At 53.8% G+C, this 27,372-nt stretch overlaps 4 non-coding genes and 2 pseudogenes across 4 annotated transcripts; all 6 read right to left on the reverse strand.

Annotated features, from left to right (window-relative positions):
- Positions 1 to 1,401: 1,401 nt before the first annotated feature.
- LOC145652247 (U2 spliceosomal RNA) lies at positions 1,402 to 1,550 on the reverse strand (annotated as a pseudogene).
- Positions 1,551 to 1,760: 210 nt separating this feature from the next.
- LOC118242803 (U5 spliceosomal RNA) lies at positions 1,761 to 1,876 on the reverse strand. Its single transcript, XR_004777049.1, has one exon. It is a non-coding gene; the product is annotated as a U5 spliceosomal RNA (small nuclear RNA).
- Positions 1,877 to 2,272: 396 nt separating this feature from the next.
- LOC118242784 (U2 spliceosomal RNA) lies at positions 2,273 to 2,464 on the reverse strand. The gene has a single exon (XR_004777037.2). It is a non-coding gene; the product is annotated as a U2 spliceosomal RNA (small nuclear RNA).
- Positions 2,465 to 23,841: 21,377 nt separating this feature from the next.
- LOC145652248 (U2 spliceosomal RNA) lies at positions 23,842 to 23,990 on the reverse strand (annotated as a pseudogene).
- Positions 23,991 to 24,204: 214 nt separating this feature from the next.
- Positions 24,205 to 24,320, reverse strand: LOC118242800 (U5 spliceosomal RNA). The gene has a single exon (XR_004777046.1). It is a non-coding gene; the product is annotated as a U5 spliceosomal RNA (small nuclear RNA).
- Positions 24,321 to 24,746: 426 nt separating this feature from the next.
- Positions 24,747 to 24,936, reverse strand: LOC145652237 (U2 spliceosomal RNA). The gene has a single exon (XR_014118437.1). It is a non-coding gene; the product is annotated as a U2 spliceosomal RNA (small nuclear RNA).
- Between the last annotated feature and the right edge of the window lie 2,436 nt (positions 24,937 to 27,372).

Raw genomic sequence — 27,372 nt, forward strand, 5'->3', positions numbered from 1 at the left:
CTTGGCAAGCAGGGAGGGGTCTGTGGGCCGGGGGGACCCCTCAACGGGCGCCGCCGTTAAGGAGGAGCCCGCCTTCATCCTTTTATCCTGCTCCTGCAAGGCCCGCTCCCTCTTCCTCTTGGCCTTGCCAGGAGGAGCAGGGGGTGCCCCTTTGGACCGAGGGGTCTGGCCCGGGGCCGGATCCTCCTCCCCCGCCGATGATGATAGTGTCCCATGGGCAGCAGGGGGGGTAATGTTCTCCTTGATGTCTCCCGGGGGGGGATCTTCCTTATTTATCTCCAGTCCCTCCCCCCCGGGATTACTGGGCTTCGGGGCCGCACTCCCACCCCTTGCCAACACCGTGGCATAGGAGCGTGCCTGTCCGGGGCAGGAGCGCGCCAAATGTCCCTCCCCCCCGCAAGCCTTACACCGGCGGGGGTTCTTGCAGTCTTTTGCCTGATGGCCCGGCCCCAGGCAATTCCTACAGAAGTAGTCCTGACACCCCTCGGCCAGATGTCCGTATTGCTGGCACCCCCTGCAGAAGGCAGGCTGCCCCCTGAAGAACAGGTACCCCCGATTCCCTGCATACGTAAAATATGCGGGGGGGTACCTCTCCTGTCCCTCGCTGTTCCTTCCGAACTTCATGAGGAACTGACGGCGCCCGTTCCAGATCCCCAGCTCATCCCTCACCATTCTCTCGCTTGGGAGGACCTCCCCATACATCGTCAAAAACCTCCGGACCTCGGCCGCCGAAACGTGGGGGTTGAAAAAGTGTATGGTGACCATCCGCCGGTCACCGTCCCACAAGGGCTCAAGAACAAAGTTCTTCCCGACCGGATGGCCACCCATCCCATCCCCCAGCTCCAGGACCCTCCTATAGATGGCGTCACTCGCAAAAGTCACGTCAAAAAACTTTTGGGCACCATTGCGCTGAGCGCAAATGAGTGCCCCGGGATCGAGCCCGAAACCGCCGAACAGGACCTCCCGTATGAAGAGGACCCGCTCCGTAAAGCAGGTCCCATCCTGCGGGTCCCTCCAGCGGAACCGGGCCGTATTGAGCAGGCCGCTGCCTGCCCTCAGGCCCGGCTCCGCCAGGGAGGCCCTGCCGGCGGTCGGGGTCTTGGCCGGGGCCTCAGCAGCCTGCGCCGTGCTGCGAGGAGCCATCCCTGCCTCGGCTGTGGCCATTTCTGGCCGGTCCTGGAGCCGAGGAAGCGCCTGGTCCCCCACGCTGGCAGCCTCTCTGGTCCTGGGAGGTCCTCCCTCTGCTGGCCGAGTTGAGTACGGCGTCCTCCTGTCGATGGGATGAGCTGGGGCTTAAAATAAAATTAAAAAACACCCTAAAACTCTAAAAATCAAATAAAATAATAAAAGAGACCAAGGGATCACATGCGGAAACGGAGGACAAGCCTCCCGAGTCTGCACATAAGATCACCCTTGGTCTCGCTAAAAGCTATAAAAAAGCCCAAGCGCAGCAATTCTCTCCAGCGTAAAATCCGTGTAAATCCGTGTAAAATCCAAACTGATAAGAACAGATACTACACTTGATCTTAGCCAAAAGGCCGAGAAGCGATAACCCGAAGAACGCGCCGGCCGGAGGACCGGCCCGACGGGCGCGGTGGGTTGCACCGTGGCGCGCGGGCAGACGAAAGTGTGCCCGAACCGACGGAAGGGACGGACCCCACCCACCAGGAGCTGCTCTGTGCTGTGCTGGGCTGTGCTGTGCTGGGCTGCTCTCTACTTCCACTCTCTCTCATTGAACTTTGACAACGTGTGTTGCGTGCAGCTCTGCAACAGCAAAGCTTTCAAAAAATCAATTGGACTCTTCGATATTCCTCTCCACGGAAATCTTTAGTAAAAGGCGAAAGATTTATGCGGGAATGAAGAGAAACCAGAGACATGGCCGCAAACGCCCGGGAACCCGACTACGTCTGACCAAAGCCTAGCGAGTTTGTTCGCGGTAGGAGGAGGCGGAGCCTGGAAGGCTAAGGCTATCTACGCTAGCTGGAGGCATCCGATGGAGGGAGAGGTGGTGGTGGTGGTGCTGGTGGTGGAGCAGCAGCAGCAGCAGCAGCAGCAGCAGCAGCAGCAGCCTAAAGGCGAGAGAGAGATAGAGAAAAACACACACACACACACACACACACACACACACACACACACTCTATTTGAAAAGAAAATGTGCAAAAAAAAAAAAAAAAAAAAAAAAAGAACAAAAAAGGCGGGAAAACCGCAAAACCGCGGAAAAGGGTCCGTCCGTCCCGTTCTACTTGCGTTCTCTTTCTTTGACGCAGGATTAAGAAGGTGCACCGTTCCCGGAGGCACTGCAATACCAGGCCGATGCGTGGGGCGAACGGGGCAAGCCCCTGTTTCGCCTCCCTGTTCTAAAAATCCGTTTAATATGAAGTCCCCGTATAGGGGACGTATCAGATATTAAACTGATAAGAACAGATTTTTTTTTTTTTTCCATGTTTATTCACCAAAACTCAATTGTACAGTAAAATCACCAACATTAAACATACATCCATCATAAAAATCCAACAGGTGAACAAACACCACATACATGTATACTAATACATTTCACATAATTCATAAAATACAACCATCAACTCAATAATCAATAAAAATCACTTCTCGGCCTTTCGCATTGCAAGTAAAAACGTGATTTAAAACACAACTAAGACAACCATAAAAATCAAGATAACAGCCCCTCAGCTAGCTCATCCCCCAGGTTAACAAGCCCTTTCAGGCCAATATCCACCTCAACATCATGTCCAAAGTTTTTGGTAGTACTGCCTGTACCACTATATGTAAGTCCGCTTATTGTGCCAATATAAAAAGTACTAGGCATCTCTTCTCCCCTGGGGGTACTGCTAGCCTGGGGGGCGTTGGGCGCCGCCTCCCTGGTCGGGGTAGCCTTCCTCTCCTTGGCGACCGGTCCTACTTCACCGGGGGTACTTGAGCCGGCTCTCCCTCGCTTCCTTGTACTCACTCCTGCCGGGGCCATCTCCTTATCCTGGGACTGCCCGGAGCTTGACGACCCTCTTCTCGCTGATGGGGACTCTCTCCACTCCTTGTCCCTCTTCCCCGGCTCCGGAACCTCTGCAGGGATCCCTCCGGAGGGAGGCACCATCTCTCCCCTCCTACTCCCAGCCACAACCGTAGCATATGTCCTCCCCTGATTGGGACAGGAACGGGCCAGATGCCCCTCTCCACGACAAACTCTACACCTCCGTGGTCCTCTACAGTCCTTAGCCATATGCCCTGGTTCCAGACAATTCAGGCACTTCAGCTCCGGGCAGTCCTCCACTTTATGTCCATGGCCCCGGCAACTCCGACAGAAGGCCGGCTGTTCCCTATAAAACAAATACCCCCGGTTAACGCCAAGAGAAAAAAAGGCTGGGGGGTACACCAACCTACCCGCCCCATCTTCTCTAAAAGAAACCATAAATTGGCGGCGCCCAGTCCAGATGCCCAGCTCATCCCGGACATATCGCTCCCCCGGATGCACCTCACCGTAATTCTGGAGAAACCTGCGGATATGATCCGTGGGCACATGCGGGTTGAACATGTGGGTGGTAACCAGTCTCCTGGCTCCATCCCACAGAGGTTCAACCATAAACCAACGGCCCACAGGGTGACTCCGCAGTTGCACCCTCTGCTCCAGGACTCGCCGATACACCCCTGTAGAGGAGAGGGTGACGTCGAAAAACCCCTGAGGCCCGTTGCGCTGGGCACAAATGAGATCCTCCGGCTTCAGCCCCAGAGCACCAAAGAGGACCTCCCGGATAAAAGGAACCCGCTCCATAAAGGGGGGCTCCTCCTCCGGGTTCCTCCAGCGGAACCTGGCCGTATCGAGCAGGCCACCACCTCCTGCTCCCGAACCAGGTCCCGCCGAAGCAGTCCCCCAGGGCTCCGAGGCCTCCGCCGAGGTCCCATTGGCCCGCTCCGGTCCCAGAGGTCCTCCAGCCGCCATCCAACTCCTCCAGCCGAGTCCCGAGTAGAGATCCTCCACAGGTCCTCCAGTCGTAATCCTCAGTCGTGGTGCATCCAGGGGAAACTCCGCCTCCAAAAGTCCGGGTGGGCTGGGCCTAAAAACAAGAGAATAAAACACTATTAAAATCACGTTCTAAAACTCGCAACCCTTTAGCCATCAATTTCGCACCTGTTCCTAAGAACAGATTTTTTTTTTTTTTTTTTTTTTTTTTCCGTTTATTCACCATTTCAAAAATCATACATAAATCACAACCAATACAAAAATCATTGAATAAACATCAGTTATACAGGTCTCTATATCAACCATTTTAAAACATACATTTAACAACATTATCTATTGACAATATTCCATCATCAATTAAAAATCTCTTCTCGGCCTTTCTACTCTCGCGAGTTCTAAAACATGACTAAAATCTTTAAAAACTAAAAGACTAAAATCCACTCAAAGGTCCCCCTATCAATTCATCCCCCAAATTAACAAGACCCCGCAGTCCGATATCCACAGCTCCATCATCACTACCACTCGTGGAGCTCTCAGTCCCAGTGGTCTCGGTCTCGGTTGTCTCACTGATTGTGCCCATGCACACCACACTCAAAGAAATGTCCTTCATCGGGGTACTAGAAGACAGGGGAACATCGGGCGCTGTCTCCGTCGTCGAACTAGCCTTCCGTTCCTTGGCAGCCGGTCCGACTTTCCCGGGGGCACTCAAGCCGGCTCTCGCCCGCTTCCTTGAGCACACATTTGCTCCTGCCGGGGCCACCTCTCGGGTCTGTCCGGAGCTAGGAACCTCGTTGCTCAGGGGGGGGGACGTATGGTTGGAGACGATCACCTTCTTCCCCTGATCCTCCACAACCACTCCAATCCTTTGGTCCACTCCCCTCTCCTCCATTCGGCCCTTTGAAGCACCCTTGGGAATGCCATTCAGGGGTTACCCCCAACACTCCTTTCCCATCCCCCTTAGGCTTGCCCTCAGGTGGACCTGCAGAGTCCTCTTTCCTGCTCCCCGCCGCAGCCGACGCATACGTCCTCACCCGGATGGGGCAGGTTCGGGCCAAATGTCCCTCTCCTCTGCAAATCCTACAACGCCGAGGTCCCTTACAATCTCGAGCCATATGTCCTGGTTCGAAACAGTTCAAACATTCCAACTCCGGACAGTCCTCCGCCTTATGACCGTGACCCCGGCAACTCCGACAGAAAACCGGCTGATCTCTGTAATAGAGATACCCCCGGTTAGTACCAAGGACGAAATAAGCAGGGGGGTGCACCAACCCCTTCTTCCTGTCCTCCTTAAACGACATCATAAATTGACGGCGCCCGTTCCAAACACCCAGCTCATCCCGGATAAAACGCTCCCCCGGAAGCACCTCTCCATACTGCTGGAGAAACCTGCGGATCTGATCCGTGGGCACATGCGGGTTGAACATATGGGTGGTAATCAACTTGCGATCTCCATCCCACAGAGGTTCAACCATGAAATGGCAGCCCACAGGGTGGTGTTGTAAAACCACCCTCTGCTCCAGGACTCGCCGATACACCCCCGTTGAGGAGAGCGTGACATCGAAAAACCTCCTGGGCCCGTTGCGCTGGGCACAAATGAGATCCCCTGGCGTCAGCCCCAGAGCTCCAAAAAGGACCTCCCGGATAAAAGGAACCCGCTCCGTAAAGGGGGGTTCCTCCTCCGGGTTCCTCCAGCGGAACCTGGCCGTATCGAGCAGGCTCCCTCCTCCTGCTCCCGAACCAGGTCCCGCCGAAGCAGTCCCCCAGGGCTCCGAGGCCTCCGCCGAGGTCCCTTCGGCCCGCTCCGGTCCCGGAGGTCCTCCAGCCGCCATCCGCCTTCCTCCAGCCGAGTCCCGAGCAGGGTTCCTCCGCAGGTCCTCCAGCAGTCCTTTCCTCCAATCGTCGAGGTGCTCCAGGTAAGCTCCGCCTTCTTCAATCCGGGTGGGCTGGGCCTAAAAACAAAGCATAAAACACGATTAAAATCACGTCTAAAACTCGCAACCTTCTAGCTATCAATTTCGTATCCGTCGATAAGAACAGATTTTTTTTTTTTTTTTTTTTTTTTTTTTCCAAGTTTATTCACCATTCACAAACAAATACAAGAATGCTCTATCATCGAGATAAACTTATACACAATAAAACATCAATACTTTTTAAAAATAATTCACAATCATAAATACATATCATACAACATCCACAATAAAACCTTAATGTCAATGTCCCTAAAAATCACTTCCCGGCCTCTTATAACGAGTAAAACGTGATTAAAAACTCTAAAACCTAAAAAACCCTAAAAAATTTAAGAAAATTGTCCCCCCAGCAGTTCGTCCCCCAGGTTAACGAGACCCCGCAAACCAATGTCTATATCCTTCACATTCTCCTCCTATAGATGGCGTCACTCGCAAAAGTTACATCAAAAAACTTTTGGGCACCATTGCGCTGAGCGCATATGAGTGCCCCGGGGTTGAGCCCGAACCCACCGAACAGGACCTCCCGTATGAAGAGGACCCGCTCCGTAAAGCAGGTCCCATCCTGCGGGTCCCTCCAGCGGAACCGGGCCGTATTGAGCAGGCCGCTGCCTGCCCTCAGGCCCGGCTCCGCCAGGGAGGCCCCGCCGGCGGTCGGGGTCTTGGCCGGGGCCTCAGCAGCCTGCGCCGTGCTGCGAGGAGCCATCCCTGCGTCGGCTGTGGCCATTTCTGGCCGGTCCTGGAGCCGAGGAAGCGCCTGGTCTCCCACGCCGGCAGCTTCTCTGGTGCTGGGAGGTCCTCCCTCTGCTGGCCGAGTTGAGTACGGCGTCCTCCTGTCGATGGGATGAGCTGGGGCTTAAAATAAAATTAAAAAACACCCTAAAATTCTAAAAATCAAATAAAACAATAAAAGAGACCAAGGGATCACATGCGGTAACGGAGGACAAGCCTCCCGAAACTGCACCTAAGATCACCCTTGGTCTCGCTAAAAGCTATAAAAAAGCCCAAGCGCAGCAATTCTCTCCAGCGTAAAATCCGTGTAAATCCGTCGTAAAATCCAACTGATAAGAACAGATTTTTTTTTTTTTTTTTTCCGTTTATTCACAATTCTCAACACATACATTACATCATCAATGAATAAACACACATACAATAATACTCATAAAAATAAACCAACTACAAATCATTCAAATAACTACTGATACTTCACAAACCATAACAATATCAGTGTCATTCCATAAAGTTCATTAAAAATCGCTTCTCGGCCCTTGACAACATAAGTCCAAAACGTGATTAAAAACCACTAAAACCTAAAACAATAAAACCTAAAAGTACAGCCCCCCTGCCAGCTCGTCCCCCAGGCTGACGAGGCCCCGCAACCCAGCGTCCACCTCTCCAGTATCCTCTGTCATTCCATCTCCGGTGGTTTCGCCCGTCGCGGTGGTCTCCGTGGTTGTCGTTGGGTCTGTAGTCTCACTAATAGATCCCAAGTAAATCACACTTGGTTTAGCCACTTTCCTGGGGGTACTCGCCGACAGGGGGACACAGGGGGCCGCCTCCTCAGTGGGGACCGCCCTCTTTCCCTTGGCTACTAGTCCGACATCACCGGGGGTACCCATACCAGCCCTCACCCTCTTCCTAGAAGTCACCAATGTCTCCGCCGAGGCCACACCACCGGGCAGCCCAGGCTTTCTGAATCCATCTCCTGAAGGGGGGGGCATACACTCAGAAGCCTTGTCTCGACCCTCCTTTTCTCCAGCTCTCACCTTCTCCGACTTAGGCTCCCCTACCGGTACACCTTTGTAGGAGGCCATAGGCACAGGTCCACCTCTTCCACTCCCGACCACTGCCGCAGCATAAGTCCTCTGTTGGCTGGGGCAGGAACGGGCCAAATGCCCCTCACCCCAACAGATCCTGCATCTCCTTGGACCCCTACAATCCCGGGCCATGTGTCCGGACTCCAAACAGTTCAGACACCTAAGATCTTTACAATCCTCCATCTTATGCCCGTGGCCTCGGCAACTCCGGCAAAAGGGCGGCTGGTCCCTGTAAAACAGGTACCCCCGGTTATCTCCAAGGAGAAAGTGGGCCGGGGGGTGCAACCACCCCCCATCCCCATTTTCCGTAAAAGTCATCATAAACTGGCGGCGCCCGTTCCAAATGCCCAGCTCATCCCGGACATATCTCTCCCCTGGATGCACCTCACCATAGCCTTGAAGGAACCTGCGGATTTGATCCGTGGGCACATGTGGGTTGAACATGTGGGTGGTCACCAGTTTCCTGGCTCCATCCCACAGAGGTTCAACCTCAAACCACCGGCCCTCCGGGTGACTCCTCAGTTGCACCCGCTGCTCGAGCACTCGCCGATACACCCTTGTCGAGGAGAAGGTGACATCAAAGAACCCCCGGGGCCCGTTGCGCTGAGCACAAATGAGATCCTCCGGCGTCAGCCCCAGAACCCCGAAGAGGACATCCCGGATAAACGGAACCCGATCCATAAAGGGGGGTCCGTCCTCCTGGTCCCTCCAGCGGAACCTGGCCGTATCGAGCAGGCTCCCTCCTCCTGCTCCCGAACCAGGCTCCGCCGAAGCAGTCCCCCAGGGGTCTGAGGCCTCCGCCGAGGTCCCATTGGCTCGCTCCGGTCCCCGAGGTCCTCCAGCCGCCATCCCTCTCCTCCAGCCGAGTCCCGAGCAGAGATCCTCCACAGGTCCTCCAGTCGTGGTTCCTCAATCGTGGTGCATCCAGGGGAAACTCCGCCTCCAAAAGTCCGGGTGGGCTGGGCCTAAAAACAAGAGAATAAAACACAATTAAAATCACGTTCTAAAACTCGCAACCTTTTAGCCATCAATTTCGCACCCGTTCCTAAGAACAGATTTTTTTTTTTTTTTTTTTTGATTTTTCCAAGTTTATTCACTTATTCGAAACAAATACAAACAAATCACTTTCAACATGAATAAACATCTACCAAATCATTACATAAAACCATCAATATCTGTTAAAACAATTTACAATCAAAAAAACACACATCACAAACAACATACCAATAAGACCCCAATATCAGTATCTAAAAATCACTTCCCGGCCTCTTATAACGAGTAAAACGTGATTAAAAACCCTAAAACCTAAAAAACCTAAAATTAAAAATGCTGTCCCCCCATCAGCTCATCCCCCAGGTTAACAAGACCCCGTAGTCCGATGTCCTCATCTTTCACCTTATCTCTCCTAATGGACCCCACGGACTCGGTGGTCCCCCCACCTGGGGCCTTCGCCGACTGGGGGGATCTGGGCGCCGCCACCCCAGGTACATAAACCTTACACTTACGGGAATGTCTTTTCCAGCCCCTAGCCCAACACTCTGAAGAACAAAATGGTGCCTTTTTACATCTCACACATATCCCGTAACATAAAAGTCCACAGTAACGACAAGTACCCTCAGGTACACGAGATATCTGAACACCCCCGTCCTCCAAGGGGGCAGCCTTTCGCTCCTTGGCCTCTGGCTCAATGTCTCCGGGGGTACCCGCACCGGCCCTCGTCCGCTTCCTAATACTTGCATTTTCTCCTGCCGGGGCCTTCTCTTCTCCCTGGGACTGCCCGGAACCAGACGGCCCATTATCCGTTGGGGGGAATATGCGGCTGGAGGCCCGGTCTCCATCATTCCGGTCCTCCACCGCCTCCTTCCGGTCCGCGTCTCCCCCCTCCGGTCTTACGTCCTCCGCTAGGGCCCTCCCGGGGCAGGCCGCCGGTTCACCCCTCCTAGTCCCAACCACCGCCGTCGCATACGTCCGCTCCTGGTTGGGACAGGAGCGGGCCAAATGTCCCTCTGCCCGGCAAATCCTGCACTTCTGTGGGCCCTTGCAGTCCCGTGCCATATGTCCCGGGTCCAAACAGTTCAAACACTGTAGATCCGGGCAGTCCTCTGTCTTATGTCCATGGCCCCGGCAACTCCGACAGAAGGCCGGCTGCTCCCTATAAAACAGGTACCCCCGGTTAAAACCAAGAGTAAAAAAGGCTGGAGGGTGTACCAACCCCCCATTCCCATCCTCTTTAAAGGATACCATAAACTGGCGGCGCCCGTTCCATATACCCAGCTCATCCCGGACATATCGCTCCCCTGGATGCACCTCACCGTATCCCTGGAGAAACCTGCGGATATGATCCGTGGGCACATGCGGGTTGAACATGTGGGTAGTGACCAGTCGCCTGGCCCCATCCCACAGAGGTTCAACCTCAAAATACCGGCCCACAGGGTGACTTTTCAGTTGCACCCTCTGCCCGAGAACCCGCCGATACACCCCCGTAGAGGAGAGCGTAACGTCGTAGAACCTCTGGGGCCCGTTGCGCTGGGCACAGATGAGGTCCCCCGGCGTCAGCCCCAGAACCCCGAAGAGGACCTCCCGGATAAAAGGAACCCGCTCCATAAAGGGGGGTTCCTCCTCCGGGTTCCTCCAGCGGAACCTGGCCGTATCGAGCAGGCCTCCACCTCCTGCTCCCGAACCAGGTCCCGCCGAAGCAGTCCCCCAGGGGTCCGAGGCCTCCACCGAGGCCCCACCGGCCTGCTCCGGACCCCGAGGTCCACCGGCCGCCATCCGCCCTCCTCCAGCCGAGTCCCGAACAGCGATCCTCCCAGGTCTGTTCCTAAGAACAGATTTTTTTTTTTTTTTAAAGATTTATTTAATTCAATAAATCAACATATACATACAATAAAACACATCTATAATAAAATACATCATACATAAAATTCAAAAATTTAAAAAGTTCAGGACATAAAATACCACAACCCCCCGTGTACCAATTACACGGGGGGCATATACATAAAAGTCCATGTAAAATGTCCGTGGTAAAATGTCCTTAAAAAATCGCTTCTCGGCCCAGCTGCGCCTGGGCAACCGAGTAAAACAAACTAAGACTGTTAAAACGGCCGCTCAATAAAAGACAGAAATAAGAACAGACCTAAAAGACTAAGGTACCACCATGGTAGAAATAAAACAATGTCTAAGTTAAAACGTATGTCATATGTTAGTTAAAACAGGGTAAAACACACAACAATAAAAACCCACACTAAAACAATAAGTGCTTAAAACAATGTTAATTTTGTTAGTAAAGTGCTTTTTCTATAAAAAAAACCAAACAAAAACACACACTTATTAGTTAAAACAGACATACAATTCTATCTAAAACAAAGTTTTAATCTATCTAAGCTACCATGGTGGCTAAAAACCAATAAAACACGGTGGTCCGTTGGGACCACCGGATGGAGCAGAGTCTCAGCTAAATATAAAAACCGTTTGAAACTAAAACCCTATGTAGACGCCGGGGGGCCTACAGCTCGAAGAGGCCCTTCCACCTCTCCTTCGCCGCATGGTAGCCCCACCGGATGACGTCATGCTCCATCCTGAATCTTAAATCACCACGTACCTTTTGTATCAACCCCCAGGTATCCAGGCGCGTCCCTTTTCGGATGAGGCTGGTCCTCGCATTCCAAAGATGTTTTTTGGTGATGCTCACCAGCTCCCACATCCGGGGCGCGAAGGATGGCCTGGTATCCTGGGGCCACCCCCATGTGACCTTATTATAGGTCAATTGAAACTGCGGGTCTAATGTCCTGCACAGGTCGGCTACTTTACCCCAGACATCCCGCGCATACCCACAGTCCCAAAACACATGCCGAAGAGTTTCCTCCTCGGCACAGTTGGGCCTTGGGCAGCGAGGGTGCCTGGTGAGCCCGTGCCTGTACAGGACATCCCTGACTGGCAACTTCCCATGTATGCAGCGCCAATTCAGGTCCTGCAGCCGGTTGTCTAGACCTTTGGGCTGTACTCTGGACCATGTGTCCTCCTCCAGGCCCACAACTGCGCGAGTCCCCCGTGCCTCAAGCACAGTCTTGTACAGTAACCTGTGCTTGGCAAGGGACTCGGGCCGCAGACCCGCCGGAAGCGACTTGCTCCACCGTACCATATGGTCAAAGTGCTCCGGCAGCGTCTCAGCCTTGGGGCCGGAGTTAGACCACGTGCGCACAACCTTACGTAATGGCCAGGACAGCCACAACCGAATAAAATACTGATGGGGGTGCTCGAGGGGAGCAGCTAACCGTGCACAGAGCTGTGCAAAGAACAGGCAGTCCAACTTGAGAGGGAAGTCAGGGACATCCCTCCCACCCTTGTCCTTTCCCAGGTACATAACTTCCCTCCTCACATACTCATACTTGCCCCCCCAGACGAGATTAAAAACGTCCTTTGTCAAGCCCCGCCGCATCGAGCGGGGCATTGGGTATACATGAGCCAAGTAGAGCAGTGAGGGAAGCACATCGGCCTTCAATGCTAGTACCTTCCCTAGGAAGGACAGGGACCTGGACTTCCACAGCCCCAACTTTTTCCGGGCAAGAGCTAATCGCTCTGCCCAGTTTACCCGGGCAGCCCCTTCAGAAGTGAAGTGGACCCCCAATATCTTCAGGGGTCCATCGCTGAGGGCAAGCCCACCAGCGATGTCCCTCCTGTGCCTCCAGCAGCCGAAGTACTTGGCAACCGACTTGCCGAGGTTTAATGCGGCACCGGAAGCTTCTCCGAACGACCGCACCATGTCCAAGGCGTGCCTGAGCGACTGGTCCGAGCACACGAACAACGTAGTGTCGTCCGCGTACTGGGCCAGCTTTACCACAGCACCTCCGCCCCCCGGGAGGGGGAGACCGTCTATTTCCGGGTGGGCCCTTATGGCGGCCGCAAGCGGCTCTATATAGAGCGCGTAGAGCAGGGGAGAAAGAGGACACCCCTGTCTCACTCCACTCACTTGCGGGACCAGTTCGCTGAGGTGACCGTTGATGGAGACACGGCTTCCCACCCCAGCGTACAACGTCTGGAACCACCTCATGAAAAAGGGCCCAAACCCTAGCTTAATCAACACCCTCTCCAGGAAGCGGTGGTCCACCCGGTCGAACGCCTTCTCCTGGTCTAAGCTCACCAGCGCCAGAGGGACATTTCTGTCCTCTACCCAGGAGATGGCATCCCTGATCAAATGGAGGTTCCAGGTAGCCGATCTCCCTGGGACCCCGCAGGTCTGGTCGCCGTGAACCAAGAGTGACATGGCTTTTTTCAGTCGTTCGGTCAGGGCCTTTGCGAAGATTTTTACGTCTACGCAAAGCATGGTCAGGGGCCTCCAATTGGCGAGATCTGTGGGATCGCCCTTCTTGTACAATAAGGAGAGTGCCCCGGACCGCATGCTCTCAGTGAGCAAACCCTGCCGGTGCACATCCTCGGCTACCTCCACGATCTCCGGCCCTAGGACATCCCAAAATGTGGAGTAAAACTCCACAGGGAGTCCATCCAGGCCAGGGACCTTACGCCGGTTCATTTTGCCAAGTACCCCCGTTAACTCTGCCAGAGTAAAGGGGGCCTCTAAGCTGTCCCGGGCGGTGCTCGGAAGGCAAACCTTAAGATGTTTTATAAACTGCTCCCCTACTTCAAAGTTAGTGGTCCTTTTGTTAAAAAGTTTATTATAAAATTCTTTTGCAACCTCCATCATCCGGGCCGGGTCCGAACAGGTGTGGCCTTCCGAGTCTCTGAGCGATGTAAAACATCGCTCTTCACGAGCCTGCCGGACCCTTTGAAAAAACGACGCGGTGCAGCGCTCATCCTCCTCTGCCTGCTGCATCCTGGCATGAAACAGGAGGGCTGCCGCGGACCTCTCGTGCAGAACCCTGAGTTCGTCTTTAAGGGCCTGCACTCTAACGAGGTCCAGCTCCCCTCCGTTATTCCGAGCAACGTATTCTCTTTTTAGTTGCCTCTCCACATCCCGGACTCGACCCAGCCTTTCGGCCTTGCGCCGGCGGCAGTAGTGGGTTATCAGAGCACGGGTCCACTCTTTCACGTGCTCCCACCATGCCGCGGGAGAGGCATAACCATCCTTACAGCCTCGCCAGGCTGCAAAGTGGTCTCGGAACAGAGATAGGAACTCTGCTTCCTCCAAGACCTGCACGTTAAGCTTCCAATAACCCCTGCCCACTGCAGGCGCGTTAATGGAAGCACTGGCCTCTAACACCAAATGGTCAGAGTACCAGCGTGGGGTCAAGGAGGCTGTCTTAAAAGTCACGGAGGGTGACGCCAAAATATAATCTAAACGGCTTGTTGCCCCTCGACTGTTATGCCAGGTATGGCCCGGATCTCTGGGGTTGCACTTTTTAAAAGCGTCAGAGAGACTGAAATCGCTCAGCAGCTTTTGAAAATGCTTCCGGCTGACATCCGCTCTCCCTTCCAAGAAGACATTAAAATCACCTGCCAAAAAAAGGTGTCTGTGTGACACAGGACGGGACCAGTGCGTCAAAAAATGCAATTCGGGACGAGGCCTCTACCGGAGCGTAGGCACAAAGTACCCGAAGGTGTTGGCCTCTCCAGGTGGCGTCCACCCCCATCGCCCTTCCCGGCACGATGTCAAAAGGGCTCACCTTCTCGAAAGTGGGGTCTCCCAACAGGATCCCCACCCCCGAAGAGCGGACGCCACCCACGCTCCAGTAGGCTTTACCTTTTTTCCATTGATGAGCGAACATAGCCTCGTCCCTCCGATCCCTCAGGTGAACCTCTTGCAAACAACAGATTGCTGAAGGGGACGATGCCAAACACTGGAACACTGCTGCTCTCTTTTCCGCGTTTTGCAGTCCTCTGACATTAGTTGTTAAAATAATAAGATCTGCCATATTAAGAAGAAAAAAAAAAAAAGAGTCGGCTTGTTAAAACAGTAAAAATCCCTAAGACTCTAAAAACGAGGAGTCCCCCCCCTCCACTTTATCCCCAACATCCCCAATATAGGGAGTCTCGTTCGGAGGCCCCTCCCTGCCGCCATAATGCAAGGGTGGCGAAAGCGTATTCTCATCCGGGCCACCCGGCTTGGCAAGCAGGGAGGGGTCTGTGGGCCGGGGGGACCCCTCAACGGGCGCCGCCGTTAAGGGGGGGCCCGCCTTCATCCTCTTATCCTGCTCCTGCAAGGCTTGCTTCCTCTTCCTCTTGGCCTTGCCAAGAGGAGCAGGGGGTGCCCCCTTTGACCGAGGGGTTTGGCCCGGGGCCGGGTCTTCCTCCCCCGCCGATGAGGATGATGACGACGATGATGTTAGTGCTGTCCCTAGGGTAGCAGGGGGGGTACTGTTCTCCTCCATGCCTCCCGGGGGGGGAGCTTCCTTATTCATCGCCAGTCCCTCCCCCCCGGGATTGCTGGGCTGTAAGGCCGCACTCCCGCCCCCTGCCAACACCGTGGCGTAGGATCGCACCCGTTTGGGGCAGGAGTGCGACATATGTCCCTCCCCCCTGCAATCCCTACACCGGCGGGGGTTCTTGCAGTCTTTTGCCTGGTGCCCCGGCCCCAGGCAATTCCTGCATTCACAGTCCTGACACCCCTCGGCCAGGTGTCCGTAGCGCTGGCACCCCCTGCAGAAGGCAGGCTGCCCCCTGAAGAATAGGTACCCCCGATTCCCAGCATATGTGAAATATGCGGGGGGGTACCTCTCCTGTCCCTCGCTGTTTCTTCCAAACTTCATGAGGAACTGACGGCGCCCGTTCCAGATCCCCAGCTCATCCCTCACCATTCTCTCGCTTGGGAGGACCTCCCCATACTTGGACAGAAACCTGCGGACCTCGGCCGCCGAAACGTGGGGATTAAAGAAATGGATGGTGACCATCCGCCGGTCACCGTCCCACAAGGGCTCAAGGACAAAGTCCTTCCCGACCGGATGGCCACCCATCCCATCCCCCAGCTCCAGGACCCTCCGATAGATGGCATCGCTCGCAAACGTGACATCGAAGTATTTCTGGGCACCATTGCGCTGAGCGCAAATGAGTGCCCCGGGATCGAGCCCGAAACCGCCGAACAGGACCTCCCGTATGAAGAGGACCCGCTCCGTAAAGCAGGTCCCATCCTGCGGGTCCCTCCAGCGGAACCGGGCCGTATTGAGCAGGCCACTGCCTGCCCTCAGGCCCGGCTCCGCCAGGGAGGCCCTGCCGGCGGCCGGGGTCTTGGCCGGGGCCTCAGCAGCCTGCGCCGTGCTGCGAGGAGCCATCCCTACCTCCGCCGTGGCCATCCCTGGCCGGTCCTGGAGCCGAGGAGGTGCCTGGTCCCCCACGCCGGCAGCCTCTTTCGTCCTGGGAGGTCCTCCCCCTGCTGGCCGGTTTGAGTACGGCGTCCTCCTGTCGATGGGATGAGCTGGGGCTTAAAATAAAATTAAAAAAACACCCTAAAATTCTAAAAATCAAATAAAACAATAAAAGAGACCAAGGGATCACATGCGGTAACGGAGGACAAGCCTCCCGAAACTGCACCTAAGATCACCCTTGGTCTCGCTAAAAGCTATAAAAAAGCCCAAGCGCAGCAATTCTCTCCAGCATAAAATCCGTGTGAATCCGTCGTAAAATCCAACTGATAAGAACAGATTTTTTTTTTTTTTTTTTCCTTTATTTCACCATTCACAATACAACAATCACGTGCGTCAACAAATAAACACGTACAATAATCACGTTCATATACATACATATGTACATATACATCCATGTTGTACTTAAAATTCAAAATCAACCTACAACAAATACTTTTTAAAAATTCACACCATAATATAAATCTAACTCATATCAACATCAACATTAAAAACATCAATGCTAATATCACTAAAAATCGCTTCTCGGCCTTCTACTAAAACAAATCATCAGCGGGTCTCCTATCGTGTGCACACCTGATTAAGAATCATTTATAATTATTAAAACAAGTACCCCCCTCCCATTTATCCCCCAGGCCCGCAAATTCACGGAAACCCGAATTGTCCAAAAAAACGTCCATGCGTTTCCCGGGCTCCTGGGCACTCCCCCCCCCATCCCCCACAAAGTCAAAATCTATGACCAGGGGGGAGGGAGACGGAAAACTCCCCATACTATCAGACCCGGGGGTAAAGGTCAGGGGGCCTTTGGGCGCCGCCTCACCCTTACCAGCCCTCTTCGCCTTCACCACTCGTAAATCCTCTCCGGGGATCCTCCAGCTGGCCCTCGTCCTTTTCCGGACCACTGCCGGGGCCTTCACAGTCTCTTGGGACTGCCCAGTCTCCAATTGTCCTTCCTGTACCTGGAGTGCCTGATCCTGAGAGAGAGGCTCCTCGACCCTCTCTTCCTTCACGGGGTCCAACATCTGCACCTCAAGCTCCCTTGGTTCTGCCCGTTCTCCAGTACTCGCCGGATCCTCCTCACAATCCCGGGTTCCCCGGACCACGGCCGCCGCGTAGGTCCTACTACCCGGGCAAGAGCGAGCCAGGTGTCCCTCGCTCCGACACCGGCGACATCTCCTGGGGCCCCTGCAGTCCCTGGCCAGATGTCCCTTCTCCAGGCAATTTAGGCACTCCAGCTCTGGGCAGTCCTCCATCCTATGTCCATGGCCCCGGCAGCTCCGGCAGAAGACCGGCTGATCCCTATAAAAGAGGTATCCCCGGTTACCATCGATGGCGAAGAGGGCTGGGGGGTGCACCAGCCCACCTTTACCGTCCTCCCTAAAGGACATCTGGTACTGGCGGCGCCCATTCCAGACACCCAGCTCGTCCCGGACCTTCCTCTCCCCTGGATGCACCGTACCGTACTCCTGGAGGAACCTGCGGATAAGATCCGTGGGGACGTGGGGATTGAAAACGTGGGTGGTGACCACCCGCCGATTTCCATCCCACAAGGGATCCACCACGTAGTGCTTCCCCACGGGGTGGTGTTGTAGCTCCACCCTCCGGTCCAGAACCCGACGGTAGTTCTCCGTAGTGGAGAGCGTGACATCGTAGAACCCCTGGGGCCCATTCCGTTGTGCACAAATGAGGTCCCCCGGCGTCAGCTCCAGAGCACCAAAAAGGACCTCCCGGATAAACAGGACCCTCTCCGTAAAGACGGTCCCGTCTCCGGGATTCTCCCAACGGAACCTGGCCGTATTGAGCAGACCACCACCTCCTGCTCCCGAACCAGGCTCCGTCGGGGTAGTCCTTCCGGGCTCCAGAGCCTCCGCCGAGGCCCCACCGGCCAACCCAGGGCTCCGAGGTCTACCGTCCGGGGTTCCACCGTCCGCCATCTGCTCTCCAGTCGCCGGTTCCAGACCGGAGATCCTCCGCAGGTCCTCCAGGTCTCCTGCAGTTCCCGGTCGGTGCTCCAGGGGTCTCTGTTCAGCAGTCCGGACGAGCTGGGCCTAAAAAACACAATAAGAACAATTAAAATCACATTCACAATAAACACACAATTAAAAAACCCGCCACCTTCCGGTAGATCAGTGTTGTGTATCTGATAAGAACAGATTTTTTTTTTTTTTTTAAAGATTTATTTAATTCAATAAATCAACATATACATACAATAAAACACATCTATAATAAAATACATCATACATAAAATTCAAAAATTTAAAAAGTTCAGGACATAAAATACCACAACCCCCCGTGTACCAATTACACGGGGGGCATATACATAAAAGTCCATGTAAAATGTCCGTGGTAAAATGTCCTTAAAAAATCGCTTCTCGGCCCAGCTGCGCCTGGGCAACCGAGTAAAACAAACTAAGACTGTTAAAACGGCCGCTCAATAAAAGACAGAAATAAGAACAGACCTAAAAGACTAAGGTACCACCATGGTAGAAATAAAACAATGTCTAAGTTAAAACGTATGTCATATGTTAGTTAAAACAGGGTAAAACACACAACAATAAAAACCCACACTAAAACAATAAGTGCTTAAAACAATGTTAATTTTGTTAGTAAAGTGCTTTTTCTATAAAAAAAACCAAACAAAAACACACACTTATTAGTTAAAACAGACATATACAATTCTATCTAAAACAAAGTTTTAATCTATCTAAGCTACCATGGTGGCTAAAAACCAATAAAACACGGTGGTCCGTTGGGACCACCGGATGGAGCAGAGTCTCAGCTAAATATAAAAACCGTTTGAAACTAAAACCCTATGTAGACGCCGGGGGGCCTACAGCTCGAAGAGGCCCTTCCACCTCTCCTTCGCCGCATGGTAGCCCCACCGGATGACGTCATGCTCCATCCTGAATCTTAAATCACCACGTACCTTTTGTATCAACCCCCAGGTATCCAGGCGCGTCCCTTTTCGGATGAGGCTGGTCCTCGCATTCCAAAGATGTTTTTTGGTGATGCTCACCAGCTCCCACATCCGGGGCGCGAAGGATGGCCTGGTATCCTGGGGCCACCCCCATGTGACCTTATTATAGGTCAATTGAAACTGCGGGTCTAATGTCCTGCACAGGTCGGCTACTTTACCCCAGACATCCCGCGCATACCCACAGTCCCAAAACACATGCCGAAGAGTTTCCTCCTCGGCACAGTTGGGCCTTGGGCAGCGAGGGTGCCTGGTGAGCCCGTGCCTGTACAGGACATCCCTGACTGGCAACTTCCCATGTATGCAGCGCCAATTCAGGTCCTGCAGCCGGTTGTCTAGACCTTTGGGCTGTACTCTGGACCATGTGTCCTCCTCCAGGCCCACAACTGCGCGAGTCCCCCGTGCCTCAAGCACAGTCTTGTACAGTAACCTGTGCTTGGCAAGGGACTCGGGCCGCAGACCCGCCGGAAGCGACTTGCTCCACCGTACCATATGGTCAAAGTGCTCCGGCAGCGTCTCAGCCTTGGGGCCGGAGTTAGACCACGTGCGCACAACCTTACGTAATGGCCAGGACAGCCACAACCGAATAAAATACTGATGGGGGTGCTCGAGGGGAGCAGCTAACCGTGCACAGAGCTGTGCAAAGAACAGGCAGTCCAACTTGAGAGGGAAGTCAGGGACATCCCTCCCACCCTTGTCCTTTCCCAGGTACATAACTTCCCTCCTCACATACTCATACTTGCCCCCCCAGACGAGATTAAAAACGTCCTTTGTCAAGCCCCGCCGCATCGAGCGGGGCATTGGGTATACATGAGCCAAGTAGAGCAGTGAGGGAAGCACATCGGCCTTCAATGCTAGTACCTTCCCTAGGAAGGACAGGGACCTGGACTTCCACAGCCCCAACTTTTTCCGGGCAAGAGCTAATCGCTCTGCCCAGTTTACCCGGGCAGCCCCTTCAGAAGTGAAGTGGACCCCCAATATCTTCAGGGGTCCATCGCTGAGGGCAAGCCCACCAGCGATGTCCCTCCTGTGCCTCCAGCAGCCGAAGTACTTGGCAACCGACTTGCCGAGGTTTAATGCGGCACCGGAAGCTTCTCCGAACGACCGCACCATGTCCAAGGCGTGCCTGAGCGACTGGTCCGAGCACACGAACAACGTAGTGTCGTCCGCGTACTGGGCCAGCTTTACCACAGCACCTCCGCCCCCCGGGAGGGGGAGACCGTCTATTTCCGGGTGGGCCCTTATGGCGGCCGCAAGCGGCTCTATATAGAGCGCGTAGAGCAGGGGAGAAAGAGGACACCCCTGTCTCACTCCACTCACTTGCGGGACCAGTTCGCTGAGGTGACCGTTGATGGAGACACGGCTTCCCACCCCAGCGTACAACGTCTGGAACCACCTCATGAAAAAGGGCCCAAACCCTAGCTTAATCAACACCCTCTCCAGGAAGCGGTGGTCCACCCGGTCGAACGCCTTCTCCTGGTCTAAGCTCACCAGCGCCAGAGGGACATTTCTGTCCTCTACCCAGGAGATGGCATCCCTGATCAAATGGAGGTTCCAGGTAGCCGATCTCCCTGGGACCCCGCAGGTCTGGTCGCCGTGAACCAAGAGTGACATGGCTTTTTTCAGTCGTTCGGTCAGGGCCTTTGCGAAGATTTTTACGTCTACGCAAAGCATGGTCAGGGGCCTCCAATTAGCGAGATCCGTAGGATCGCCCTTCTTATACAATAAGGAGAGTGCCCCGGACCGCATGCTCTCAGTGAGCAAACCCTGCCGGTGCACGTCCTCGGCTACCTCCACGATCTCCGGCCCTAGGACATCCCAGAATGTGGAGTAAAACTCCACAGGGAGTCCATCCAGGCCAGGGACCTTACGCCGGTTCATTTTGCCAAGTACCCCCGTTAACTCTGCCAGAGTAAAGGGGGCCTCTAAGCTGTCCCGGGCGGTGCTCGGAAGGCAAACCTTAAGATGTTTTATAAACTGCTCCCCTACTTCAAAGTTAGTGGTCCTTTTGTTAAAAAGTTTATTATAAAATTCTTTTGCAACCTCCATCATCCGGGCCGGGTCCGAACAGGTGTGGCCTTCCGAGTCTCTGAGCGATGTAAAACATCGCTCTTCACGAGCCTGCCGGACCCTTTGAAAAAACGACGCGGTGCAGCGCTCATCCTCCTCTGCCTGCTGCATCCTGGCATGAAACAGGAGGGCTGCCGCGGACCTCTCGTGCAGAACCCTGAGTTCGTCTTTAAGGGCCTGCACTCTAACGAGGTCCAGCTCCCCTCCGTTATTCCGAGCAACGTATTCTCTTTTTAGTTGCCTCTCCACATCCCGGACTCGACCCAGCCTTTCGGCCTTGCGCCGGCGGCAGTAGTGGGTTATCAGAGCACGGGTCCACTCTTTCACGTGCTCCCACCATGCCGCGGGAGAGGCATAACCATCCTTACAGCCTCGCCAGGCTGCAAAGTGGTCTCGGAACAGAGATAGGAACTCTGCTTCCTCCAAGACCTGCACGTTAAGCTTCCAATAACCCCTGCCCACTGCAGGCGCGTTAATGGAAGCACTGGCCTCTAACACCAAATGGTCAGAGTACCAGCGTGGGGTCAAGGAGGCTGTCTTAAAAGTCACGGAGGGTGACGCCAAAATATAATCTAAACGGCTTGTTGCCCCTCGACTGTTATGCCAGGTATGGCCCGGATCTCTGGGGTTGCACTTTTTAAAAGCGTCAGAGAGACTGAAATCGCTCAGCAGCTTTTGAAAATGCTTCCGGCTGACATCCGCTCTCCCTTCTAAGAAGACATTAAAATCACCTGCCAAAAAAAGGTGTCTATGTGTGACACAGGACGGGACCAGTGCGTCAAAAAATGCAATTCGGGACGAGGCCTCTACCGGAGCGTAGGCACAAAGTACCCGAAGGTGTTGGCCTCTCCAGGTGGCGTCCACCCCCATCGCCCTTCCCGGCACGATGTCAAAGGCGCTCACCTTCTCGAAAGTGGGGTCTCCCAACAGGATCCCCACCCCCGAAGAGCGGACGCCACCCACGCTCCAGTAGGCTTTACCTTTTTTCCATTGATGAGCGAACATAGCCTCGTCCCTCCGATCCCTCAGGTGAACCTCTTGCAAACAACAGATTGCTGAAGGGGACGATGCCAAACACTGGAACACTGCTGCTCTCTTTTCCGCGTTTTGCAGTCCTCTGACATTAGTTGTTAAAATAATAAGATCTGCCATATTAAGAAGAAAGAAAGTCGGCTCGTTAAAACAGTAAAAATCCCTAAGACTCTAAAAACGAGGAGTCCCCCCCCTCCACTTTATCCCCAACATCCCCAATATAGGGAGTCTCGTTCGGAGGCCCCTCCCTGCCGCCATAATGCAAGGGTGGCGAAAGCGTATTCTCATCCGGGCCACCCGGCTTGGCAAGCAGGGAGGGGTCTGTGGGCCGGGGGGACCCCTCAACGGGCGCCGCCGTTAAGGAGGAGCCCGCCTTCATCCTTTTATCCTGCTCCTGCAAGGCCCGCTCCCTCTTCCTCTTGGCCTTGCCAGGAGGAGCAGGGGGTGCCCCTTTGGACCGAGGGGTCTGGCCCGGGGCCGGATCCTCCTCCCCCGCCGATGATGATAGTGTCCCATGGGCAGCAGGGGGGGTAATGTTCTCCTTGATGTCTCCCGGGGGGGGATCTTCCTTATTTATCTCCAGTCCCTCCCCCCCGGGATTACTGGGCTTCGGGGCCGCACTCCCACCCCTTGCCAACACCGTGGCATAGGAGCGTGCCTGTCCGGGGCAGGAGCGCGCCAAATGTCCCTCCCCCCCGCAAGCCTTACACCGGCGGGGGTTCTTGCAGTCTTTTGCCTGATGGCCCGGCCCCAGGCAATTCCTACAGAAGTAGTCCTGACACCCCTCGGCCAGATGTCCGTATTGCTGGCACCCCCTGCAGAAGGCAGGCTGCCCCCTGAAGAACAGGTACCCCCGATTCCCCGCATACGTAAAATATGCGGGGGGGTACCTCTCCTGTCCCTCGCTGTTCCTTCCGAACTTCATGAGGAACTGACGGCGCCCGTTCCAGATCCCCAGCTCATCCCTCACCATTCTCTCGCTTGGGAGGACCTCCCCATACATCGTCAAAAACCTCCGGACCTCGGCCGCCGAAACGTGGGGGTTGAAAAAGTGTATGGTGACCATCCGCCGGTCACCGTCCCACAAGGGCTCAAGAACAAAGTTCTTCCCGACCGGATGGCCACCCATCCCATCCCCCAGCTCCAGGACCCTCCTATAGATGGCGTCACTCGCAAAAGTCACGTCAAAAAACTTTTGGGCACCATTGCGCTGAGCGCAAATGAGTGCCCCGGGATCGAGCCCGAAACCGCCGAACAGGACCTCCCGTATGAAGAGGACCCGCTCCGTAAAGCAGGTCCCATCCTGCGGGTCCCTCCAGCGGAACCGGGCCGTATTGAGCAGGCCGCTGCCTGCCCTCAGGCCCGGCTCCGCCAGGGAGGCCCTGCCGGCGGTCGGGGTCTTGGCCGGGGCCTCAGCAGCCTGCGCCGTGCTGCGAGGAGCCATCCCTGCCTCGGCTGTGGCCATTTCTGGCCGGTCCTGGAGCCGAGGAAGCGCCTGGTCCCCCACGCTGGCAGCCTCTCTGGTCCTGGGAGGTCCTCCCTCTGCTGGCCGAGTTGAGTACGGCGTCCTCCTGTCGATGGGATGAGCTGGGGCTTAAAATAAAATTAAAAAACACCCTAAAACTCTAAAAATCAAATAAAATAATAAAAGAGACCAAGGGATCACATGCGGAAACGGAGGACAAGCCTCCCGAGTCTGCACATAAGATCACCCTTGGTCTCGCTAAAAGCTATAAAAAAGCCCAAGCGCAGCAATTCTCTCCAGCGTAAAATCCGTGTAAATCCGTGTAAAATCCAAACTGATAAGAACAGATACTACACTTGATCTTAGCCAAAAGGCCGAGAAGCGATAACCCGAAGAACGCGCCGGCCGGAGGACCGGCCCGACGGGCGCGGTGGGTTGCACCGTGGCGCGCGCGCGGGCAGACGAAAGTGTGCCCGAACCGACGGAAGGGACGGACCCCACCCACCAGGAGCTGCTCTGTGCTGTGCTGGGCTGTGCTGTGCTGGGCTGCTCTCTACTTCCACTCTCTCTCATTGAACTTTGACAACGTGTGTTGCGTGCAGCTCTGCAACAGCAAAGCTTTCAAAAAATCAATTGGACTCTTCGATATTCCTCTCCACGGAAATCTTTAGTAAAAGGCGAAAGATTTATGCGGGAATGAAGAGAAACCAGAGACATGGCCGCAAACGCCCGGGAACCCGACTACGTCTGACCAAAGCCTAGCGAGTTTGTTCGCGGTAGGAGGAGGCGGAGCCTGGAAGGCTAAGGCTATCTACGCTAGCTGGAGGCATCCGATGGAGGGAGGGGTGGTGGTGGTGGTGCTGGTGGTGGAGCAGCAGCAGCAGCAGCAGCAGCAGCAGCAGCAGCAGCAGCAGCCTAAAGGCGAGAGAGAGATAGAGAAAAACACACACACACACACACACACACACACACACACACACACACACACACACACACACACACACTCTATTTGAAAAGAAAATGTGCAAAAAAAAAAAAAAAAAAAAAAAAAAAGAACAAAAAAGGCGGGAAAACCGCAAAACCGCGGAAAGGGGTCCGTCCGTCCCGTTCTACTTGCGTTCTCTTTCTTTGACGCAGGATTAAGAAGGTGCACCGTTCCCGGAGGCACTGCAATACCAGGCCGATGCGTGGGGCGAACGGGGCAAGCCCCTGTTTCGCCTCCCTGTTCTAAAAATCCGTTTAATATGAAGTCCCCGTATAGGGGACGTATCAGATATTAAACTGATAAGAACAGATTTTTTTTTTTTTAACGATTTATTTAATTCAATAAATCAACATATACATACAATAAAACACATCTATAATAAAATACATCATACATAAAATTCAATATCATAAAAGTCCAGGACATAAAATACCACTACCCCCCGTGTACCAATTACACGGGGGGCCAATATATAAAAGTCCATATAAAATGTCCGTGGTAAAATGTCCTTAAAAGATCGCTTCTCGGCCCAGCTGCGCCTGGGCAACCGAGTAAAACAAACTAAGACTGTTAAAACGGCCGCTCAATAAAAGACAGAGATAAGAACAGACCTAAAAGACTAAGGTGCCACCATGGTAGAAATAAAACAATGTCTAAGTTAAAACGTACGCCTTATGTTAGTTAAAACAGGGTAAAACACACAACAATAAAAACCCACACTAAAACAATAAGTGCTTAAAACATTGTTAGTTTTGTTAATTAAGTGCTTTAAAAACCACACAAATCCACACTTATTAGTTAAAAAACAGACATACAATTCTATCGAATACAAAGTTTTAATCTATCTAAGCTACCATGGTGGCTAAAAACCAATAAAACACGGTGGTCCGTTGGGACCACCGGATGGAGCAGAGTCTCAGCTAAATATAAAACCGTTTGAAACTAAAACCCTATATAGACGCCGGGGGGCCTACAGCTCGAAGAGGCCCTTCCACCTCTCCTTCGCCGCGTGGTAGCCCCACCGGATGACGTCATGCTCCATCCTGAATCTCAAATCACCACGTACCTTTTGTATCAACCCCCAGGTATCCAGGCGCGTCCCTTTTCGGATGAGGCTGGTCCTCGCATTCCAAAGATGTTTTTTGGTGATGCTCACCAGCTCCCACATCCGGGGCGCGAAGGATGGCCTGGTATCCTGGGGCCACCCCCATGTGACCTTATTATAGGTCAACTGAAACTGCGGGTCTAATGTCCTGCACAGGTCGGCTACTTTACCCCAGACATCCCGCGCATACCCACAGTCCCAAAACACATGCCGAAGAGTTTCCTCCTCGGCACAGTTGGGCCTTGGGCAGCGAGGGTGCCTGGTGAGCCCGTGCCTGTACAGGACATCCCTGACTGGCAACTTCCCATGTATGCAGCGCCAATTCAGGTCCTGCAGCCGGTTGTCTAGACCTTTGGGCTGTACTCTGGACCATGTGTCCTCCTCCAGGCCCACAACTGCGCGAGTCCCCCGTGCCTCAAGCACAGTCTTGTACAGTAACCTGTGCTTGGCAAGGGACTCGGGCCGCAGACCCGCCGGAAGCGACTTGCTCCACCGTACCATATGGTCAAAGTGCTCCGGCAGCGTCTCAGCCTTGGGGCCGGAGTTAGACCACGTGCGCACAACCTTACGTAATGGCCAGGACAGCCACAACCGAATAAAATACTGATGGGGGTGCTCGAGGGGAGCAGCTAACCGTGCACAGAGCTGTGCAAAGAACAGGCAGTCCAACTTGAGAGGGAAGTCAGGGACCTCCCTCCCACCCTTGTCCTTTCCCAGGTACATAACTTCCCTCCTCACATACTCATACTTGCCCCCCCAGACGAGATTAAAAACGTCCTTTGTCAAGCCCCGCCGCATCGAGCGGGGCATTGGGTATACATGAGCCAAGTAGAGCAGTGAGGGAAGCACATCGGCCTTCAATGCTAGTACCTTCCCTAGGAAGGACAGGGACCTGGACTTCCACAGCCCCAACTTTTTCCGGGCAAGAGCTAATCGCTCTGCCCAGTTTACCCGGGCAGCCCCTTCAGAAGTGAAGTGGACCCCAAACTGATAAGAACAGATTTTTTTTTTTTTTTTCCTGTTTATTCACCAAAACTCATTTTATACATTAAAATCACCAACATCAAACATACATCCATCATAAAAATTCAATAGGTGAACAAACACCACATACATATATACTAATACATTCCTAATAATTCATAAAATACAACCACCAACTCACAAGTTGCACAATTCCAAATATAAAACTCACACCAACATCAATACCAAACATCAACATCAACAATAAAATTGTCCATGTCAATGTCTATAAAAATCACTTCCCGGCCTTTATATAGCGAGTAAAACGTGATTAAAAAACTCTAAAACCTAAAAAAACCCCTAAAATTAAAACTATCGTCCCCCAGGCAGCTCGTCCCCAAGGTTAACGAGACCCCGTAATCCAATGTCCACATCCTCTACTATATCTTCCCCCTCCTCATCTTCGCTAGTGGACTCCTCGGATTCGGAAGTCTCCTCCTCCTCCGGGGCACCCGCCGACTGGGGGACCTTGGGCGCCGCCACCCTTGGAACATACACCTTACAATCAGGACAATGTCTCTTCCAATCCCTAGCCAAACACTCAGACGAACAATACGGTGCCTTTTTACATCTTGAACAGTACAACCCGCTCTTACATCCACAATACGCACAATATTCCACGGGTTTACACGGTTTCTGTACACTACTGTCCTTC

The sequence above is a fragment of the Electrophorus electricus genome, chromosome 18 (assembly GCF_041902795.1).
Source record: "Electrophorus electricus isolate QZ-2024a chromosome 18, ASM4190279v1, whole genome shotgun sequence".
Lineage (NCBI taxonomy): Eukaryota > Metazoa > Chordata > Actinopteri > Gymnotiformes > Gymnotidae > Electrophorus > Electrophorus electricus.